The sequence below is a fragment of the Mustela putorius genome, unplaced genomic scaffold, assembly GCF_011764305.1.
Source record: "Mustela putorius furo isolate JIRA1106 unplaced genomic scaffold, ASM1176430v1.1 tig00003875_pilon_pilon_pilon, whole genome shotgun sequence".
Taxonomy (NCBI): Eukaryota; Metazoa; Chordata; class Mammalia; order Carnivora; family Mustelidae; genus Mustela; species Mustela putorius.
In genome coordinates, this window is record NW_025422026.1 from 9,374,272 (window position 1) to 9,396,550 (window position 22,279).

General features: G+C 58.4%; 1 protein-coding gene across 1 annotated transcript in view; it reads left to right on the forward strand.

Annotated features, from left to right (window-relative positions):
- KLHL25 (kelch like family member 25) overlaps positions 1-4,696 on the forward strand; it is a 34,399-nt gene extending 29,703 nt beyond the window's left edge. The window contains exon 3 of the mRNA XM_045067147.1: positions 2,933-4,696. The gene's annotated coding sequence lies outside the window, so the exon portion shown is untranslated. The remainder of the gene's footprint in view (positions 1-2,932) is intronic.
- Positions 4,697-22,279: the final 17,583 nt, after the last annotated feature.

The window sequence follows — 22,279 nt, forward strand, 5'->3', positions numbered from 1 at the left end:
AGAGCTGGGTCTGGGTTACCCTGGGTTACCCGTGAAGTGTAGACTAGCCATGAATGTGCTTTTCTCTTTCTCTCTCCCACTGAGTCCCCCTTCCCCCATCAAGCCCTTTAAAGGCACAACGCCCTCGTCTTTCTTCCCCTGACCCCCACCCAGCATGCCGGGCAAGCGTCCAGGCCACCAGGAGCTCATCTCTCCGCGGTCATTGTTGGGACGCAGCCACTTGGGCTGTGGGGGTGGAGGGGCCTCCAGTCCCAGCTCTGGGAAAGGCTGAGCCTGTCATTCCCCCGCGGGGCCCTGCTAGGGGCTCAGTCACTGCCACTGGAGGGGCGACTTAGCACATTCTGTCCTGCCTTAAAAGAAATTGCCACTGAGAGGAAATCCCAAGAGCCCAGATCCACACAGATGGGGCTGGTGTCGTGAGAAAGGTGCCTGGGCGGGAGTTGAGGCCTCTTGAAACACCCCAGCTCCATGCATCCGTCCACACACCCACAGTCCCGTGCTTGGTGGGGTTCACTGGGTTTGGCCATGTGCCAGGCCTTGGATCAGGATGCCGGCTGCCCTTCCTCGCTGCAGTCCTGCAGGGCGGACCCCTCACCCACGACCTGCAGGACTGTGAGAGCCGTAAGGGGTTTCCCAGGGCCAGCCGTGCGCGGGCAGTGGGGGTGACCGCAGACACCACGCCACTCTGCAAGGTGAAGGCATGTCCCTTCGGACAGATGGGGGGCACCTAGGCCTCAGAGAAGCACCTGCCCCAAGTAGGGGTGGCCCAGACCGGAGCAGCTGTGGCTGAGCCCGAGGGTGGCCGTGTGAGCTGGGAGGGAGTTCAGGAGCCAGGTGGCGGGCTCCCCAGTTCCTCCGCCGCAAGACTGTGTCTGTGTGCTGTCTCCTCTTCAGTGAGCCTAGAGGGGCCACTCAGGGTCCCAGTTCAGGGTCCCACGGCCCCTCACCCCTGCCATGGGGGGCTTTGAGATTTGGCGTGGGAAAGCAGTGGGGCCTTGCTTCGGGGGGAATCCCTTGTCTGCCTAGTGCGGCATGAGGATGTGGAGCAGAGACGGGCCCCAGAGGTGTGGGTTGGCCACCTTGAAGCGTCTCGGGATGTTAGAGGCCCTGTGACCGAGCTTCTCACTTGTGAGGGGCCTTCACCAGCCCCCACCCCGAGGAAAAAGTGGCGCCCTGCCTGGCATCTGGGGATTACCTGCCGTGTTCAAGCCAACCTTCCAGAAGCCTTGGCAGTGATGGAGCAAGGGACATACCCCACCCGGAGGAAGAAGTTTCTCCAGGTTCCAGTGCTGGCGTGAATTTTTAAATGTTCCCTGAGTACGTGCAGATCTGCAGGTAGCTCCAAGCCCCATATGTGCGGAGATCTTATACAGCGGACACAAATGCGGAGGCTCAGTCTCACCGAAGCTGCCACACCAAGAGCAGCATCATTAATTGTCCTGCAGAGATGGTCTTGCCTCTTGGCCTTTTGGCGAACGCACAGGTTTCCTGGAGCGCTCCACCTGCCTGTGCCCAGGGCCTGCTTCTCTGGGCCTCTCCGGAGCCCCCAGGAGACTCCTCCGGGCAGTTCAGCATGCTGGAAGGACATCCTCCTTGTCCCCTGGCACACACATGTCTCCTTGGTTAGGGCCACCCCTGATCCCATGGCACTTTCAGTCCTGGCCAGAGTAAGTGTGCCGTCGGCGCTGAATGGGTGTGCGGACGAGCAGGTGCCTGGAAATCTCTGGGAGCTCTCCAGAGAACCTCTTCTTACAAAGCTGCCCCCACCCCTGGGGTTCGGCTCCCTGTGGAGGACAAGTGGGCAGTCCCTGCTGTGCTGTCCTGAGCGCATCCTCCTCCCCACCCAGCCAGGCCCCCTCTGCGCCCACCTGGCCATTTGCTCCTTCAGCTCCAACCTCGGGTGTCACTGCCTGACCTGGACACACATCCACAGCCACATCTCCACACGCTGTGCTGAGCTGTCGCGGTGGGTCAGGCTTTCAATGGACCACGCTGGCCCAGGTGGGCTATCACAGACGTGTCAAGGACATCCTCCACGAAACCTCTCTCGTGCGGTTGACCGCTCTGTCCTCTCCAGGAGGCTCCGATCCATCCCTCTTCTTCCAGAGGACAACAGGAGGCTTAGAGAGAGTAGACGCTGCATTGAGGGAGAAGCCAGGCTGGAGTGTGAGCTCAGTGACCACAGGCCTGTGCTCCCTCCTCCACCACCGTTGGCCCCCAGCACCCGTGTCAGGGCACAGTAAATACCTGTGGAGACCAGCATGCTGGCTGGCATCTGCACCTGCCTCTCTGCTCTCTGGCCTTGTCCGCACCTGTCCTGTTTCCACCTCACTGGCCTCATTGTCGATTTTGAGACACATCAGCTTCCCACCCCCGGGCCTTTGCATGTGCCATTCCCCCTGCGTGTACTGCTGTTACCCCCTCTAGCAAACTGCTGTCCCTCATTCAGGTCTCAGGTTAAATATTACCACCCACCCACACCCTCCACCAAAATAAAAAGTCCCGGTTCTACTTTTTTGTTTTTCACATACGGCACCTCTGTCGGCGTGGGATTGCTGTCTGCGGTTCCTGCGACCGGCGTACAGTGACGATCGGGATCCGGTCGCTGGTGTCTGTCTGCCCTCCTGTCTCCCCGGTGCCGAGCGTGGTGCCTCTGGGTTGTGGGGGCTCAGGGCATGGAGTTGAGGGGCTGAAGGGACGGGGGTGGTTGCCACGTTCCAGGTGAGGTAACCAGGGCCCAGGGAGACGGCTGAACTGCCCAGGGCTGCACTGCTGGTAAATGGAAGAGCTGCGTTCTCACGCCCCGGCCTTCTCCCGGGGCCTCACTTCCAGCCCCTTACATGGGGCCTCCCCGTTCTCGCTCTGTTCCAGGTTAGGACAGAGCCGTGTGCACATGACTCATGCTCTCTCCCTCCCTCTGTCTCCTCTGCAGACTCTGCGTGTCTCTCCCCACCCCTGCGGCTGCAGCCCTCAATGTCCCAGAGTGGCCCTCACCCCGTCCGTCACCGTGGGAAGCTCAGCCCGGCCCCGGAGCAGCACTTGAGGTGGCCGGAAGCCGGTCCCACCAGCTCTGGGAGCAGCAGTCTTGGGGGCGGTCCTGAGCTTCAGACAGGAGGAGAGAAGCCGTCTCGAGTGCCCCATGTGTCTGCCCGAGGCCTTTTCCACTTTGCAGTGGTTTGTAGGGGAGAGGACCTTCCGCAGGCAAATCGACCGACCCCAGGACTCCCTCGGCCATGGGGACAAGCCATGTGTGCAAGCATGTGTTGAGGTCGCCGGTCTCAGCACGTCCTGTTCAGGGGCGCGGGAGGCTGGGGACGGGGAGCCCCGGGTGTGTTGGGCTGGGCGGTACTGGGAGGCCTTCACACAGCTCCCACAGCACAGCCGTGGCCTCGCCACCTCCCTGTTGTCATTGTAACGTCACCCAGCAGAGGGTGTCCCGCACCTCGGGAAGACGGGGTCCCCCTGGACTGAGAATACAGGTTGCCCAGGAGGAAATTAAGGACACATGTGTCATGGGCAGAAACCCATCGGGTGACCTCGGTGGTGCCCACGAGACTTCATTAGCAAACGACACCAAGACCCCAGGGTTAAAGAGGAAGCTCTTTGAGGCCCCTCCCCCAAGTCAGGCCATCCTTGCCCTGGTGCGGAGACACTCGAGCCCTGTCACCGGACTTGGGGGCTGCCCGTCTCCTCAGAGCCCGCCTGTCCTCAGAGCCCACCCCAAGAACTGGCAGTGGCCCCCATCTCCTGACAGGACCGCGCTGGCCCTCAGAATGTGGCTGGGCCCCTGAGCCTGGTTGCAAATAGGAGGTGGCATCCCCAGGGTTACTCCAGGGCACCCACTCTAGATCCCTCCAGGCCTGGAGGATAGCAGCAGGGCCTGGGACCCTGGGCCCCCCAGCCAGCACCAGCTGTCCTCTGGCATCTGGGCCTTCCAACTGGGCCATTTGCTCACTGGGCCCCCAAAGCAAGAATGTTCCCTGGGAGAACTGCGAGGTCTTCAGTCATTTTCTCCACGTCTCAAGTCAGTGGGTCCCTTATCCATGCATCCCCAGTATCTGGGGTTCCGGAGGGGCAGCTCACACCTAGTATTAGGGTTTGCAGCCCAGCCTTGCCACCCCTGGGCATCACTGTTGGGGGGGCGGAATGGGGCCTGCGCCAAACTGGGGCCTCCCTGGCCGCCTGCCGTTTGCTCGGTGCTGCTCGGCTGGGTCGGGACTGGGGCGCCCGAGCGAGCTGCGCCGTGGATGGGGCCGCATCAGAAACCAGCCGCCGTCTGGAACCCTGCCCTGCTGCCTCGCGGGAACTCCGCGCTGCCGCTGGCCCTGTGGGCGTCCCTTGGGGAGGGTTCTCGGTGCTGGGTTCACGCGCCCGTGAGCACCGGCCACGGCCTGTTGCCTGCTGCTTGGGACAAGCTGGAAGCAGAGAGTGCATCTCCAGGTCTGCCTGGGGCCACAGACGCTGCCGGCCCAGAGACTGGCCTCCGCGGGTCCAGTGCACAGCCTCAGCCGCGAGAAGCGCAGGATGCCAGACCCGGGGGTGGCTGGGGGTCAGGAGGCTGTCGCCTGGCAGCCGGCTTCTGGAAGGCTGAGGTGGGACAAGCACACTTGTCACGCAGCACCGCGAACCTCGTGGTGGTGCTTCCCCCAAGAGTTGTGTTCCTTCTGTTTCTAACTTAATAAAAGAGCTGAGAAAACCTGTGCTTCCCTGGGGGCTGGGACCTGTGTTGCGACAGAAGGCACCGGCACACTTGGCTTTCACCCTACCAGTCAGGGCTGGAAGTCTGCCCCTGGCATCTGCCCCGCCGAAGAGTTGGGGGGCGGGGAGGCTGCTTTTCCAAGGACCCCTGGCGCCCAGAGGAGACGGTTTCCTTTCCTCAGACTGTCCCAGCTGTGAAGCCTTCGAATTGGCCCTTGACTCTCGTAGAATCCAGATTGCTTTCCTGAAAAAGCCCGTGCGGGGGACTCGAAGTGAAATGGGCTTGTCTATGCGAAGTGCCCCACCTGCACTTCGTGTGAGCAGGGGGAGGCGGCACAGTCGCCCCCAGGGGCCTCTGACGCTCGTGTCCCCTGCTTTCCCTCCACGCCCTCCACAGCCACTGTCACTCCCAGTTTGGAATTGTGAGCTCTGGGCACCCCTCAGAGGGGGCAGCCCAGCATGGCCCCCACCCCCGTGCGCTTTGAACCTCCGCAGTGCGCAGGCCCCCAGAATCCAAACTGGCCTTGAACGTGTGAGTCAATCTTGTACGTGTGATAAAGTGTGCTGCACTGAGAAGCTCCTAGCAGACGACCTCCCCGTCCCTCCACAAACCCCCAGGGACAGCCCCTCATGCCGCCCGCCCCTGCCCGGGTCCTGGGAATGACCACAAGCACACCCTCCTCACAGGCCTGGACGCTGGCCACCAGAAGTGGGCGCGGCCTCCTGTTAGGCTGCAGTAGACAACGGCGCAGGAGGTAAGCAGAGGAATGTTTCTCAGTATGCAGCCTCGGTGTGACTGTGAGCGAGCCCAGGCGGAGTCGCTCCGTGGGATCGGGGTCCAGCCTCCTATCTTATCCTGGCCGCTTCCGTGCAAGGCTTCATCTCCTGGCCCAGCGTGGCCACCCTGTTCCTGCCATCTCCTCTGCATTCCAGCCGCTGGGAAGGGGAGGGGACAGGACCAGCAAACTTCTTAAAGGGTGTGCCCCCAAACTTGCACACGTAAGTTGCGCGCGCTTCCATGTGAGGCTGGACGTGCCAGCCACAACTCCAGTCACTGACTAGAGGGGAGGTGGGTACCAAAGGGCAGGGAGCAGCCTCTGCCCCTGCCCGTCTGTCCTGGGGTTGAAAGGAGCCTTTCCGCTCTGGCTTGCTCCTCCTCCTTTGGAGCTCGTCATGTGGTGCTCGCAGAGAGCCTCCGGCCTCTTCAAGAACCTGGCCCTGTGTGTGCCTGCGTCGTGGCGGCCGTGGCAGGGGGCCTGCGCTGCTGCTCACCAGCGCTTTGCCTGCTTGCCCCTGTGGTCTGCACTGTGGCCCCAGGAGCTGGGCCTTCTCGTCCTCTTCCTGCTGGTGAGGAAACGGGCCTAGAGGTTAAAGCCTCCCTCGCCCTGCGCAAGGGCTCACACTGGTGGTGGGAGGCAGGAGGCCACAGCGGCCAGAAGGAGTCAGGGGCCGGTTCAGCGCTCCCCTGTGTGCGTCTGATTTGGGGGCGGCAGGGTTAATGAAGTGAGGTCAGGTTCTGGGGAGCGCTAAACGCCACACCGCGCACCCGGAGAAGGGCCGCCGCCATCCCGGTGCCGGGGTGGGGTGTGCACCCAGTCACTGGCCAGCACACCCAATTCCACGTTCCTTGGACCCGCCCCGCTGCCAGACGGTGTCTGGGATGGGGCTTTGGGAAGGGAGCCCCAGCAGCGGTGAGAAATCCTGGGAACCTTGTCCCAAGCTGGCCCACAGAGCTCTCGTGGGTTATAGCTCCCCGTGGTCGGGCCACGTAGAACCATCAGCACCCCATGAGACTACCTAGGAGGCTACATTTCCCAAGGCCAGTAAGGGGGTCCGGTCGTCCCTCCTCATTGCTCCTTAGTCAGGTCTGCCTGTGTCCAAAGGCCCTTCCCGGGTACAGGAGCCAGTGAGGGGTCCAGCCCAGATCACCGACCCCAATGGCCTGTGGCCACCATCCCTGCTCAGCATCCAAGGCTATATAAATTCTGATGGGGAGAGAAGGAGCCTTGTAAGCAGCGAACAATCGTCTTTAATGAGGGGCACAGAAAGAGCCTTTGGTTCTTCTGGGTCATCTGTAGGTGGGTATTCTGTGCGGTAAGAAATGCACTGCATCATTCCAGCCACGGTCGTTGCACCAGCCTCTCCCCCGTGGGAAGGGGGGACATTCTTCTCAACTTAGAGGTGGCCAGCCTCCCCCAGCTTCCCTGCCCCTCCGGCTGCGGTGCCAGAACGGGCCCCACCTGACCTCCTGGCCCTGGGCTCGAGGCCCCTGCCAGCATCGGGCCCCGTCCGGAGGCAGGTGTGGTTGGGGTCCGTTTCCAGCAGGGACGCACGGCTGTCCTGGATTCTCAACTGCTTTGTTGCACCTTAGGCCTGGGTCTGGGCTTGGGATCCCGAATCCCAGAATCCCCTGGGATTTGGGATCAATTTCAGGGGCCTGTGCCCTTCAGTGGGAAAGAATCCCACCCTTATTTTCACGAACCTCTAACCAGCAGCATTTTCTTCAACTGGGAACAGAGCCGGCCACCTCACGGGTATGATCAGCCTCCATGACCGACTGGATGTTCTTCTCACGTTACAGTCGTCAATATCTTGGAATATCATGAACTCATGATCGTGTCCAAATTACAGTCATTCTCAGACTGGCCACCGGATCACAGTAGTAAAAGAGAAGCATGGACCTGACGTTATAAATTTGGTTTCTAAAATATTTGATGGGTTATACGGGAACTGTGTCCCCACCTCTTATGTTGGAATCCTGACCAATCCCCTGCGCCTCAGAATGTGGCCTTTTGGGAAATGGGCCTTTTGCAGATGTAATCAGTGAAGATGAGGTCATAGCACAGCAGGCCGGGCCCCTCACCCAACCTGGCCCGTGTCCTTAGACGGGAAGTGTGAGAGCGGACGTGCACACGGGAACGCGCGCTCCCCTGGGGAAGCTCGTGGTCCAGACTCCCTGGCAGGAGGGTTGCCGTCCAGCCCCCCAGCCTGGGTCACACGACTCCAGGACACCAGCCACACACAGGTTCAGGTGCCCGATGCCAGCCACTCTGGCCAAGCCTCTGAGAGCCACACACACCCACGGAGTCTTCCCCAGCAGAGGCCCCGCAGAGCCCCGCAGAGCTGCTCCTGGGGATCATCTCCGACCTCCTCCTCCCCGATGACAGGAGGCCAGCCAAGGGCCCTGGGGCAGAGAAGAGCTGCTGGAGCCTGGCAGAGCCCTGAACGCCAGGGCCACATTTGTGATGCACGTCCCCAGAGGCCAGGATCCCAGTTCTTGGATCCAGACAACGGGGACACTAGGGCTGTGAGTCCTGCCCCCCCCACACCCCGACAGGTACAGAGCAGGGGGGGCATCGTTCTGCCTCATCCTTCTATAGTCACACACCTGGCTGCCAGGTGCCCGCCCAAGCCGGGACTTCCGGCTGCCTTTGTGAGAAATGGGTGTAGAATCTGTAGGCAGAGGAGACAAGGCTAGTGCCCACCCAGGTCGCTGCTCACCCCTCCAGCCGCCCGTCCGTCTGGCGCCAGGTCCCTCGGGTCTCCGGACTTCAGCACGGAGCTTCATCGGGCACGTGTGTAAAGGGGACACACAGTGAGTGTGGCCGTGGCAGCAGGTCCCTAGGAGAACCCAACAAGTTAAGGACTCACGAGTGTCTGACACGCGAGGTGCTGAGCAGGCCTGGCTCTCAGGAAACGCCTGGCAAACATCATCGCTGTGTAGTCCTCCTTGGTGGCTCCGGGCCAGCCTTCCTGGTGTCGAGACCGCAGCTCTGGCCAGCTGCCCCAGGCCGAAGTCGCAGGCCCACGCGCAGCCCTGCCTTCCCCGCCATCCGAGAACGTCCTAGTTCGTGCTGTTTTCCTTCTTGGGGCAATGCTTTGAGCCGCCTTACACGCCAAAGTGGTTTTTGAGGTCAGGGGCCCTTGGGAAGCCCCGAGCACCCAGTCGTCAGGCAGCATCCTTGGCCCCTGGGCCCAGCCCGGCATCTGTGCCCTCTCTGCTGGAGCACATGTGTTGTTTCCCGTGTAGGCCTGCGACTCAGGCCCACAGAGGCCAGGGTGGCCTTCAGAGGGAAGCTGAGCAGAGCACAATGGTGATGAACTGCCTGGGCCAGACGGAGAGCCTCTGTGCCAAGGGAGGAGCCAGGCGCACATGCTCCCGGGGATCCCTGGGGGTCGGTTCAGAGAGTCTGGGGACCAGGCATCCCGGTTTGCCCGGGACCGAGTGGTTCCTGGGAGGCAGGAGAATGTCATGCTGACCAGGACGGAGGGCTTGCTCCACACGTGTACCCTCTGCTGGCGCCCGGAGCCCAGGGGACTAGTGTTGGGGTCAGGCAGGGTGCTGAGCTGGAGGTGTGCCCCAGGGGAGGGAGCAGGGGCCAGCTTCCCCCCAGGCGGGGCCCACTCCCTACCAGCACCGTGTCACAGGCAAACGCCAGACCTTTCGGGTCTCCCATCTGTCGGGAAGGCTGGTCATCCCCTTATGGGGCTCATCACAAAGGCTGTCTGTAGGCACTCCCGGGGTGGCGGTCCCCTGCAGGAGGAGACTCTGTAACTGGTTCACTGGGTCAAATTGGTTCGGACTGGACTGTGTTCCTAGGCAATTACTTCCTCTAATTTCTGGAGCACCAACTTCGTGCCAAGCACCGGGCTCCGTGCTGGCGGCTGTCATTCCCCCCAGTAGGTGCCAAGGTCCCACGTGCTCTCATCTGCCCTCTCTGCTGCCCTGTGAAGACCGGCAGCGGCCTCCCGAGCCCCCTGGGCCAGGACAGGGGAGCGGGAGGCACTGTGCTGCTCCGTCCCCTGCCGTGACAGCGGAGCCCCAGGCAGCTGGCAGCTCTGAGAACAAAACACACGCTGAGATTTCCTGCCCTGCCCGAGCTCCTTTCCACTGCGGGAGAACTTCCGCTTTGTAGAGTGGACCCTGGTGCTCCATGTCACATCTCTGAGCTCCTGCCCGGCCTTGTCACACACAAGGGACACTAGGCCCGTCTCCCTGCTCTCTATCTACCTGCTTCTCAGGGAGAGAAATAAGGGGTTTTTTGTTTGTTTTGGGTTTTTTTTTTTTTTTTCCTCTCCTTGTTTTAGTTTGAGAGAGAGCAAGCAGGGGGAGGAGCAGAGGAAGAGGGACCAGCAAACTGTCCTCAGCGCGGAGCCTGATGAGGGGCTTAATCCCACAACCCCAAGATCGTGACCTGAGCCAAAACTAAGAGTCAGGCACTCAACCGATCGAGCGCCCCAGGCACCCAAGAAATGAGATTTTAACATGATCAGTGAGACGACACCCCCAAACCCAAGCTGCTGAATTGGGCTATGAGGCCCCTGTCGTGGGGACCTGCTCGGGGCTCCAGCTCTGCTCACCATGCTGGGCGGCGGTGTGGCCTGCACTGTGGCTCCCTACGGGCCAGCACCAGGGCCAGGCTCCCTCCCTGCCAGGGGGCCTGAGCCATGCTCAGGGGCACGTCGGGCTGGGGTGGGCATCGGACAGCATGTCGTGTCCCCACGAGCTGAGCTGCCGGCTGCCTAGGGCAGGGTGGTGCCGATGCACGGGGGGTCAGGCCAGCTGGGGCCCGGATTCTAGCCCTCCTTGAACCCTGGCAGGGGTGGGGGGCTCCCTCTAGGGCCACTTCTGTAGTTCAATTCCTCATCTGCAATGAAAGGGGGGTGGGGGCAGATCATATTGGCTATTGTAAGGTTTAAACTGAATCCGGTAGATAAAGAGGTAGCTCGGCTTCCTTGCACAATGGTCATTTCCTCTGCTCATACGGTTGCAGCGGAGTCACGCGTGCCTGTTAGAAGAAAAATCAGCTAGGAAAGACAAAGCACATCAGAGTTCCTGGAGGGTCTCCGGAAACCCCATTAGAAAGACACATTTCCCTTCTAGCCCCGGCTGCCGGGAAACACAGGGCGCACGGCCCGTTCCAGCTGAGGCTGGATTTCTCTCCGCGCCCCTCGCTTCCTCCTCCTTCCCCCCAGAGGTCCAGTTCACGAGCCCCCTGCAAAAAATCGTTAGCGCGTCACAGGACCTTGGCCTCCGATCGGAAAGTGCAGTCTGGAGAGACTTGCTTGGGCTTCCTGATTTTCAGACTTACCTCCCTGGACAACTGACTGCCTCCAGGAAGAGTGATTCCTGAGCTGCTGGCAGGGATGCCCCCCCCCCCCCGCCCAGGTCCCGGGCTGGGTCTGTGGCTGGAAGAGGTGTGTTCTGGTCTGACCCCGCTTGGCACGGGGCACACCAAACATCGAGGGGCTGGCGGTGGGGGTCAGGGTAGGTCTTCCCCCAGGAGAGCGAGGCCGTCCCTGGCCCTGGCGTGAGCAGCGCTCCCCGGGCCTGTCTGAGCCGAGGTCAGGGCGGGCCACCGAGGAGGGGTTTTTGTCCCTGCGGCCTGGCGGGGATGGAGGAAGGACGCAAATCTTCCCTGGGAGCGAGTGTCCGCTGCACTGGCTGCAGCCCCGGGGGAGGCCGTGCAGTGGCCCCGGGCTGGGACGTCACCGGGCTCCCGTGCATCTGCTCTCTCCCCGGGACGCCACCTTGCTGGTCTTCCTTTCCCACCCTCCGTCATGGCTCGCCCCTGCACGGCCCGAGAGAGACCCCGGTCCCGTCCTGAGACCCATTCTGTCACACCGCCAACAGCGTGGAAACTTCCAGGCGGCCAAAGGGATGTGCTATAACAGGTGGCACGGGGGGAGAGGTCGAGAGCAAAGCATAAGGTCACCGAAGCGGAATCCCACGGACACGCCCAGCAGGGCCCCGCGTCTGTGTGTCCGCCTGTCCATCCGTCCATCCATCCTACGTACCTCCCTGCCTACCTCTCTGTCCGCCTTATAGCTTGACTCATAATTCAAAAACAGGAGTTGTCCCTGGCTTGACAATTTTATTTAAATTTAAAAAACAAAATCGTTTGTTTTTGTTTTTGTTTTCCTGATGGAAATGAATTCTGGATTGGTGGGTTTGCCAACAAGGGCTGGCTTGGTTGACTGGGTTCCAGTAGACATTTTCTGTACATTGAACAACTTAAATCCTCATCCTGAAGTCTATGTACGGCCCGTAAATTGTATGTCCCAAGTCCTATACTTCGTACCTATTAAGTTTGTGATACCGTTTTAGAGATCAGTTTAAAACTGCAAGAGGTTGGGGGCACCTGGTCGCCCCCATCGGAGGGGCTCACGACTTTTGATCTCAGGGTTGTGAGTTCGAGCCCCACGTTGGGTGCAGAGATGACTTAAAAGTACATACTGTAAAAAAATGCAAGGGGCGCCTGGGTGGCTCAGTGGGTTAAGCCTCTGCCTTTGGCTCAGGTCGTGATCTCAGGGTCCTGGGATCGAGCCCCACATCGGGCTCTCTGCTCGGGAGCCTGCTTCCTGCCTCTCTCTCTGCCTGCCTCTCTGCCTACTTGTGATCTCTGTCTGTTAAATAAATAAGTAAAATCTTAAAAAAAAAAAAAATGCAAGAGGTCGGTGAGTGTTCAAAATCGTTCTTGGCGGGGGGTCAGGGGAGGCATGTGGCTGGCTCAGTCAGTGCTGTATGAAATTCTTGATCTCGGGGTCATGAGTTCGAGCCCCGTGTGGGTGTAGAGCTTATTTAAAAAGAGAAGAGCTGAGCATGTAAAATTATTTTAGGAGACAAATGACCAAGAAGTTTAATGACCAACACTGGGGTCCTGGCCGACCCTGGGCTGGGACTAGGCTGTCGCTTTGGGCTTATGTGAGGACCATGCTGCCCTGGTCGGGGGGAACACCACTGCCCAAGACCTACTCGCCGCCGGGTGCCAGCTGGAGCCAGTGAGAGGAGGCAGGAATGCCAGGAATGAGCAGCTGGCCAGAGGCTGATTCCCACGGACTCCGTGCCAGGCTCCTTGCCAAGGAGGTCAGGCTGGGGAGGGACAGGCCTGGAAGTCTATACCACTTGTGGTAGAAAGGGGGACCCAGCACCCCGAAGGCCCAGTGGTCTGGATATCACCTTAGATATCCCTGAATGGAACACATTAACTACATTACCAAACATAAAATTCTGTGTGGCCACGAAGCATCATTATTTAATGACTTAGAAAGTTGCTTACGATCTACCACCCTGTGGAGAAAAGGAAGGGTCATCCCGTTTTGTAAAATAAAGCATGTGTGTTCATAAGGAGATTAGAAGGTCATATAACGTCAACGGTGCACCTTTCCAGACGCTTGCCGTAGGTGATTTTTAGAAACAGCTATATGGAGATATACTAGATGTCTAATAAACTGCCCATACACATTTATTTTTATTATTTAAAAGATTTATTTATTTATTTATGAGCCAGAGAGGAGAGGGGCAGGGGAAGAGGGAGAGACAGAATCTCAGACTCCCTGCTGAGCATAGAGCCCGATGTGGGCCTTGATCCCGTGACCCCGAGATCGTGACCTCAGCTGAAGCCAAGAGTCAGACGCTCAACCAGCTGAGCCACCCAGGCACCCCTAAACTGCACGTATTTAGAATGTACAGTTTTATATATGTTTTTCTTTTTTTCCCCACCTTTTGAGTGCACTGCTTAATTCCCACATCTCCTGTTTCCCCCATCCCCCACACACACCTCCCCTCTGGTAAACCATCAGCTTGTTCTCTCTAGTTAAGAGTCTATTTCTTGGCTTGTCTATTTTGTGTTATTTTATTTTTCATTTGATTTCATTTTATCTATTTTATATAGACTCTATCCCTAACGTGGAGCTCAAGCTCACAGTTCCCAGCTCAAGAGTCACGTGGTCTCCTGACTGAGCCAGCCAGACACCCCACCCCCCAACCCCCACCTCTTTTTCCTCTTTGCACATCTCTTTTGTTTCTTAAATTTACCATATGAGTGAAACAATATGGTACTCGACTTTCTTTGGCTTATTTTGATTAGCATTATACTCTCTAGCTCCATCGATGTTGCAAACAACAGAATTTCATTCTTTTTTATGGTTGAGTAATATTCCATTATATATGCAGTGCATTACAGCCATATATAATGGAAGGCATATACACATGCATATATATATATTCAGACACACACATACACACACGCATGCACACACACATTTTCCCTATCCATATATCTGTTGATAGACACTTGGCTGCTGTCGAAATTTGGCTATGGTATGTAATGCTGCTGTAAACACCAGGGGGCCGGTATCCCTTTGAATTATCGTCTTTGTATTTTGTGGGTAAATACCCAGGAGTGAGATTACTGGGTCATACGGTAGTTGTATTTTTAACTTTCTGAGGAGACTTCATACTGTTTCCTACGGTGGTTGAACTGATTTATGCCCCCACCAAACAGTGTATGAAGTTTCCTTTCTCCCCATCCTTGCCAGGTCTTGTTATTTTTAGTCTTTTTGATTCTAGACATTCTGACAGGTGGGAGGTGATACCTCACTCTGGTGTTGACTTGCATTTCCTTGATGACAGTGATGCTGAGCATCTTCTCGCGTGTCCGCTGGCCATCTGCGTGTCCTCTTTGGAGAAATGCTGATTCATGTCTCCTGCCCATTTTAAAACTTGGATTGTTTTTTTGGATTGAGTTGTAGCAGTTGGATTGTCACGGGTGAATGACTTCCCCCGTTTTGGAGGTTGCCTTTAGTTTGGGTGACTGTTCCCTTTGCTGCGCAGAAGCTTTTCATGTCGATGCAGTCCTACGAGTTTATTTTTGCTTCCATTTCCTCACGGGAGGGGACCGATCTGGAAGAATTTGCTACAACCAGTGTCAGAGAGATCACTGCCTGTGAGCTCTTCTAGGATTTTCATGGTTTCAGGTCTCACATTGAGGTGGTTAATCCACTTTGCGTTTATTTGTGTATGTGGTGTAAAAGAGTGGTCTAGTTTCATTCTTTTGCCTGGGGCTGTCTGGTTTTCCCAACACCATTTATTGAAGAGACTGTCATTTGCCCATTGAATATTCTTTCCTGCTTTGTCGAAGATTAATTGACCAGAGCGTTTTAAGCATTGTGAGGTATGTTTCCACACAAGAAATGGTCGCAGTCACTGTAGCGATCGACCCCTCGCCCGGGAAGGGTGCTTCGTGCCTCCTTGTTAATACACGTAACAGGTTTCCTGAGATAGAACTCATGCCCTGTGCCATTCATCCGGGGAAGCATACGACTCAGTGGTTTTTAGTATGCTCACCGTGGTGCAACCGGACCACAACCTATTTTAGAATCTTCTCATTTCCTCCCCCCAAAGAAACCCCATCCCATTAACAGTCATTCCCCATCCCCTACAGGTGCTCCCATCCTGGGCACTGGAAAGAGCACTCCAACTTGATCTGTACTTTCTTTCTTTCTTTTTTTTTTTTTTTAAAGATTTTTATTTATTTATTTGACAGAGAGAGAGAGATCACAACTAGGCAGAGAGGAGGAAGCAGGCTCCCTGTCAAGCAGAGAGCCCGATGCGGGGCTCAGTCCCAGGACCCTGAGATCATGACCTGAGCCGAAGGCAGAGGCTTAACCCACTGAGCCACCCAGGCGCCCCATCGGTCTGTCTGATTAAGTTCTTTCCAGCTTACCCCTTAACTCAGGCCAAAGGCCCCCTGGGCAAATCATCCGTGATGGGGGCTGAAACCCCTCCTCAAGCGGTAGGGACTGGCCTGACACCAGCAAGACCCTGCGTGAGTGACCCCAAGACAGCGATTGACGTGACCTTCACTGCCTACTTGTGCGTGCCCACCGCCCTTGTCCCACATTCTCCTGATACAAACCTGGAAGTATCTTCGGCACTTGGGGGACAGTCTTTGAGATGCTGGTCCGCCGTCTCCCCAGTCCTGACCTCCTGAAAGACACTCCTTTTCCTATGTCACCGCCACCTGTCCCTCTGCCTTTGGATTCTGTCAGTGGTGAGTGGCCGTACCTGGTCTGTTTGGGGGCCCTGGAGCCAGATGCTCCCCGGTGGCCAATCTGCCTTCTGTCTCTGTGCATGTCCCTATTCTGGACAGTTCGTATACTTGGAATAAATAATGCGTGCTTCCTTGTGATTGGCTTCCTGACTCCGCGTAATGTTTTCAAGGCTCATCCCTGTTGTCGGTACTGATGTCTACGCAGCCGGGGAACTGTCGGGATGTTTTCCAAAGCAGCTGCACCACTGTATTCCCCTGAGCCTGGTGTGAGCGTTCTAATTTCTCTATATCCTTGCCAACACGTGTTCTCATCTTCTTTCTCAAGTCGTAGCCCCCTAGAGAGTATGAAGTGGGTTCTCATGTTCGGAGGTTTGATTTGCTTTCTCTGACAGTTAAAGATGCAAACTTTTTTTTTTTTTTTTCACAAGCGTATGGGCCATTCATATCTTTTCTTTGGGGATATGTCTTCAGATGCTTTGCCCATTTTAAGATTCGGTGCTTTGTCATGGGGCCGCCTGGGTGGCGCCATTGGTTAAGTATCTCGGTCTTGGTTTCAGCTCAGGTCGTGATCTCAGGGTCGGGCGATGGAGCCCCGTTGGTTCTTGCTCAGTGGGGAGTCTGCCTGGGGACACTGTCTCCCTCTGCCCCTACCTTCAGCTCCCTCTCTCTCTCCCTCTGTCAAGCGAGCATCGCTTGACTGTAGGTGTGGGGAACCCCGCTCCCCCACACAGAGGCCTTTTGGAATTGGTCTCGGGACACTTATTTCATGGGTGTCCAGAAGCGGGATTTGCTAGATGGGTGCCAGCTCCCAGAAGCTGGGGCAAAGAAAGGAAGAAGGGATTCTTGGGTGGCTGTGTGGTCACCCTGGGATGGCGCAGCCGCCGTGCAGCCTCCAGTGGCTGGAGGCAAAGTTACCAATGGAATCAGGAGATGAATCCAATTTGGGGTGGGGGTGTCCCTGGATGCCCCAGGAAATGCACACTAAGAAGAAAAAGGTAAAGTATTATTCCCCTTGGTTCTTGTTACCTGTAACGGCTGTCCCGGAACGCTGGGTCAGGCCCGGATGCTGGAGCAAGCGGCCATTTCAATGAGCCCGAGCTTCAGAAGCCACTCCTGAGGGGAAAGTGCCGGGACAAGAGAACACCTCTTAGACCTTGAGTCACAGAGAAGGCGGTGAGCCAGAGGGTGTCGTGGGAGGACTTGTCTCCTCAGCCTCCTCGGAGCCCGAACCAGAGCAGCGGGGAGAGTAGCCCATGGGAGCGGCATCCGGTGGTGAAGGCTGTGGGGTGGAGAGCAGGTTCAGGTTGATGCAGGAGCCACGGCTCTCTGGGACACAAGCACACAGGGCTGCAAGCGATTCAGACGCTCAGAACGGTGTTCCCGAGGGAATGGCCAGCCTGGCAGACCGGGTCAAAGCCCCTGTAAAAGCAGGTTTACCCTGAGAAGGGGGGCTGCCATTCCCCATAAACGCGAGTGGAACACCCCAGTAAAGCAGCTGCTGTATTTTGGGTGCAAGCCCCATGGAGCTGCTCTCAGGACGCCCAGATAATCACCCGTACCACACGCTGCTCCCCAGCTTGTGACAAATGCTGTGGCTGAGGGGCTCCTTTCATGTGGCCACATGGAAAACCTGCCAAGCCTTTTTGTTGCAAAACAGAGACACCTGTTGGGAAGCCTTATGAAATGTGCTGGCTCAGCTTCCCCTCAGGGTGCTTGCAGACGCCGAGGAAAACATTCGGTTGATGAACACTTTTCCCTCATAAACTTGCATTACTTTGAAATAGGAAAAGAGGTGGATGTCAGTAAAACCCTGTGTTCCTCATAAAAGGGAAAAGTTGGAAATACCTAAGATCCGAAAATCATATGTCTGTAAAGTGGAGTATTAAGCAATGTCCATACCCGTGTTCATACCAAAATGTGAAATGAGGTAAGTAGGACATAAGGGTCGACATAGAACATGACTTTAATTTTCCCTAACCACCCCCCCCCCCCCGTTCCCGCCCACATACACAGAAAACACTGGGAGTCTTTTTTTTTTTTAATGATTTATTTATTTATTTGACAGCGAGAGAGCACAAGCAGAAGGAGCAGCAGGCAGAGGGAGAAGCAGGCTCCCTGCTGAGCAGGATTCCTGACCTGGGGCTCCATCCCAGGACTCTGGGATCATGACTTGAGCCGAAGGCAGCCGCTCCGGGCGCCCCAGCACTGGAGATCTTAATGAAACGTGAGGGATGGTTTATTCCCGCTGATGGGGTTATAGGTGTTTTAAAAAATTTTAAAAAATAAATCTCAGTACTTCCCCAGGGCCGCTGGGCGGCGCAACCATCCGACTTGATCTGGCTCAGGTCAGGATGCCAGGGTTGACGGATGGAGCCCCGCACAGGGATCCCGGCTGACCCGGGAGTCGGCTTGAGATTCTCTCCCCGCTGTCCCTCATCCATCTCTCTTTCTCCCTCTCTTAAAAACAAAAAAACCGTCCTATATTCTTTAGGGAGTATGAATTGCTGTGATTACTGACCGTAACATTACTGTAATCGTGACATTACACAATAAACACCAGGTTTTCCAGGTTAGGAAAGCCGAGTCTGGAGGCTCCCGTCAGCCTGGGGGGGGGAAGTAGAGGGGGAGGTAGCCGGGCCAGGGCAGGGGATGCTGCGGCGGGACCGCGATGGCGGGGAGCCCCGGGGGAACGTCAGCTAGAGGCTGGCACCTGCGTCGGGCCCGCAGCGGAAGCTCGGGACACCCGGAGTGGCCGGTGGGGGAGGGGGCTGCCCTCTCTGCCCACCACCGCTCCTCGCTTCTGGAAGCCCCTGGATTGTTCCCTTCCGGGGCACGCTTGTGCTCGCTCGTGCAGCCCCCGCGATGCTCGGGCTCCGGCTCAGGGCCAAGGGCAGCAGGGGCTGTGGGAGACCCCGGGGGAGGGGCCGCACCTGCGGGGCTCAGCGGCTTTGCGGTTGCAGCCTGGGGATCGTCCTCAGCTGCCCCCGGAATCACGTGTGAGCACGGAAGCTTCCAGCACCGCCGGCCCAGAAGGCCTGGGGGCTCAGCCACAGGTGAGTCTTATTTAGGTCGCCAGGCCTTGCGGGAGGGGGTTGTGCGCACCGTAAGGACCAGGGAGCAGGAGTCCGAGCTGGCCTGCCACTTCTCGTCCCCGCAGCCCTGGGAGGTGGCATCCTTCGGGTGTCGCAGAGGAAGGAAGCAGAGCGCCGCAGGAGGAGGCCACGCAGCTCCCGCCACGGTTTGCGAGGCTCCTGCACAGCCCGTGTTCCTCGAGAGTCATTTGCAGCAGGAGACGCACCGCCTCGCAGAGTGGGGAGGACCTCACTGCTCCAAGGGGGTGGAATTGGGAACCTCCTTCCCACCTTCCTTCGATTTTCGGTTCTCCTGCCTGCCTTCCCTCCCTCCCTCCTTCCTGGCTGCTCTGCCATGGGGGTGCATGGCGGTGTCTGGAACTTAGCATGCGTTTGAGACTCTGCCTCGCTAAATCCGGGCTTGGCTCAGCGAGATGGATTTTAACAAGCAGCCACCATCATTCGAATGCGGGAGATCCAAAGACTGCACTTTGGGGGTTTGGGGTTTTTTTTAAAGATGTATTTATTCATTTTTAGAGAGAGCAAGCAGGGGGAGGGGCAGAGGAAGAGAATTTTTTTTTTTTTTTTGTTTTTATTTTATTTATTTGGCAGAGTGTGCACAAGCAGGAGAAGCAGAGGGAAAGGGAGACTCAGACTCCCTGCTGGGAAGCCTGGTGTGGGCCTGGATCCCAGGACTCTGGGATCATGACCAGAGCCCAAGGCAGACATTTAACCAAGGGAACCACGAGGGCGCCCCCGAGGGAGAGACTTTTTACCGCAGACACCCCCCCCACCCCTCATGAGGAAGCTGGTGCGAGTGTTGATCCCGCAACCCTGAGCTCGTGAGCTGAGCCCAAACCAAGTGCCCCTCCCCCAAGACTGTAGTTTGAACTCTGGTCTAAGGGCAAACCTTGAGTCTGAGGGTCCATAGGTGGTGTGAGGCCAGCGGCTGGGTCATTTGCCTAATTCCCTGAGCCATGGGGCAGCCATCCACAGGTGGAGCCCATGCGGTGTCAGGTTCGGTGGGATCAGGAAGATCTGTGGGTTTCCAGCCAGCGAGTGCCTCTGTCGGGCCCCCTCTGGGGAGCTCCTCCCAGGGAGACAAAAGAGTGACCGGCTTTCTTTGATCCACATGACCGGAAACCATGCGGGAGCCCTGAAATCGCAGCAAACGCTCACACCTGGGCCGGTCCAGCCGTAAGGGTTGGACCTACACACCTTTCTCAAGATCTAAGCCCTCCTCGTTCAGTCCGTCCAGCCAAACAGGAAGAAATGACAATTATTTTTCTTACAAAGGGGTACGTGCCATCACGGCCTTTTTCCAGATGGAAACTAGCTCAGAGAGGGTCGCGTGTTGCCCCGGACCCAGGGGTGTGGGACACCAGGGTGGGAACCTGCCTCTGTTTCCAGACCACAGCGCCTCGGCTGCCCAGCCTGCCTTCCCGTCGCGGCTCTCATTCTCAGGGGAGACGGGGAGAGGCCCCTGGGCTCCCTGGTCCCAGAGCAGGGGGAGTGGTCTGGCCTGCTTTTGGCTACAAGGCCCGGTGGGGTGGGACTCTGTTGCTTTGTAGGGGAGGAGGTTGAGGGGCCACCTAGGAGCAGAACTCTGGACAGTCTAACCGGGGTCTCCCAGCGGGAAGAGCTTTCCCCCAGGGCCGCCTTCCATATTCCACTCTGCTGGCAGAAAGCGGGTGGCCCTACCTGTTTAGCCCCCAGGACACACTGCCTGTCCTTATCCCCAGCACCCCAGCCTTGGAATGAGGGTGTGGACAAGGTGACCTTCAGCTCATTCTTGGGAGCAAGGGACAGGCCTCAGTCTCACACTCCAGCCTGTCAAGCTGGGGGGTGGGGGGGGCGAGCAGCAGCAGAGCTGGGGAGGGTCCAGCCCATGGGAGGGCAGGCGGGTGGCTTCCAGGAGTAAGCACACAGGAAAGGGGCTGGATTTTCCTTGGGTGTCAGGGAGGGCTTCCTGGAGGAGGAGACAATTCAACCAGGCCAAGCAAGGGTATTGTGAACCAGGCAGAGGCCCGGAGACAACGCGGTCGTCCTCGTGGAGCCCTGTGCTGGTGCTGGGGCCAGGCGGAGGGAGAAGGCTTGTCAGCCCTCAGGTGCCCTCCTGGTGGGACACGGTCCCGGGCGTTAGCAGCCCCAGGTGCAGAGACGGGTGCATTAGGCAAATCTGCACGTTGGCTACCGTCGGTCCCGCCTGGAGGGGAAAGGGAGATCCTTAAGTAACCTGTTGGAGGTTGGTCTCCCCAGTCTCTGTCCACAGCCCCCTCCAGACGGAGGGGGGCCCTGGCTTGGCCCACTCCTGAGCGCCTCACCGGGCCGGCTCCTGCAGAGAACATCGTTCCAGATGCTCAGATGCCCAGAGTCCTGCTCTGGCAGGGACTGCGGCCAGGCCGGGAAGGAGCGAGCTTGTTCGGTCAACCACCAGTCCCGGCAGCCCCCACCCGGCTGGGGGCGGGGTGGGAAGGGCAGGGACCCTTGGAGGGAAGGGGGTGACCGGAGCACCCTGTTCGGGGAGCCCCTTAGAGCCAGCCCTGCCCCAGTCGGTTCTCCCTCAGAGGCCTTCCTGGGTCCCTCCCCCTTGACTCCCATCCTGAGGGGCCACAACCATTGTGTGGGAAGAAGGCAAGCGTCCAAAGAGCCTGGCTGGGGGCGGGGGGGAGCCCAGACTTCAGAATTCAGCCCAAATTCTTCAGAGCTGTGTCCTGCGGGCCATTTCCATGTGAATGGAGGCGCGGGGTCCTGGGAGGCAGCCAAGCCCAGACACACTTGCGTGTCCCCCACCCCTGCGACACCTGTCAGGCCCCCAAAGGGGTAGCAGGGCAGGGTCCTCCCTCCGGGTAGTCTGAGGCCCCTGAAGAAACGGGGACAATTTGAAGGAAAAAATCTCAGAACCCAAGAACAGGAGGCGGGGGAGGGAGGCGGGCAGGGCGCTGCTCACTGGGGTGGTATTGGGGCCCCAAGGCTGGGCCGGGGTGAGGGACGGTCCGGAGAGTGAGGGGAGCCCCCGGTGTCATTTCTGATGCTCTGCCGCTGGCTCAGCCCCGCCTCTGGGAGAACGAGACCAGGGCGCTGCCTGGCTCCTTCCCCTGACTCCTTTCTGGACTTTCTTCCTGTGGTTCTGGTCCGATGAGGTCTGTGCTGCTGCGTTAGGTGCCAGGCTTCCTGCAGGGCACAGCCGCGCCGCAGACCCCTCCCGGGGCACTAGGTGGCCGGCCGGCCCCCCTGGACCTCAGGGACACCCCCCAACCCACCCCGCGCCAAGGCCAGGCAGGGCTGTCACTGAGCCGCCTGGGCGCAGCGCATCCCTCAGAGCCGCGAGAGACAGGCCGCCCCCGCATCCCTGGAGCCCTGAGCGCTTTGTGCCCCACTGTTCTTCTGGAATGCTCCAAGCTGCTCACTCCGCCGGCCTCCCAGGCAGAGCCGTCGCTGGCTCAGACCCAGCCACCCGGGACCCCAGGCCGGGGCCAGGGGAACCGTGCTCAGCCCGCGGGGCGCCGGGGGAGGGTTCCGGGCCTGAGGGCCGGGGTGACAGTGACAGCCCATGACGGCGAGCAGCTCTGGCCAGGCTGCGCCCTGCCTGTCGCAGAAGGACAGCCCCCACCCCCGCTGGCCTTCCAGCAGGACCGTCTCCTTGCGGCTGTCAGGAGTGGGGTGGCCACTGTG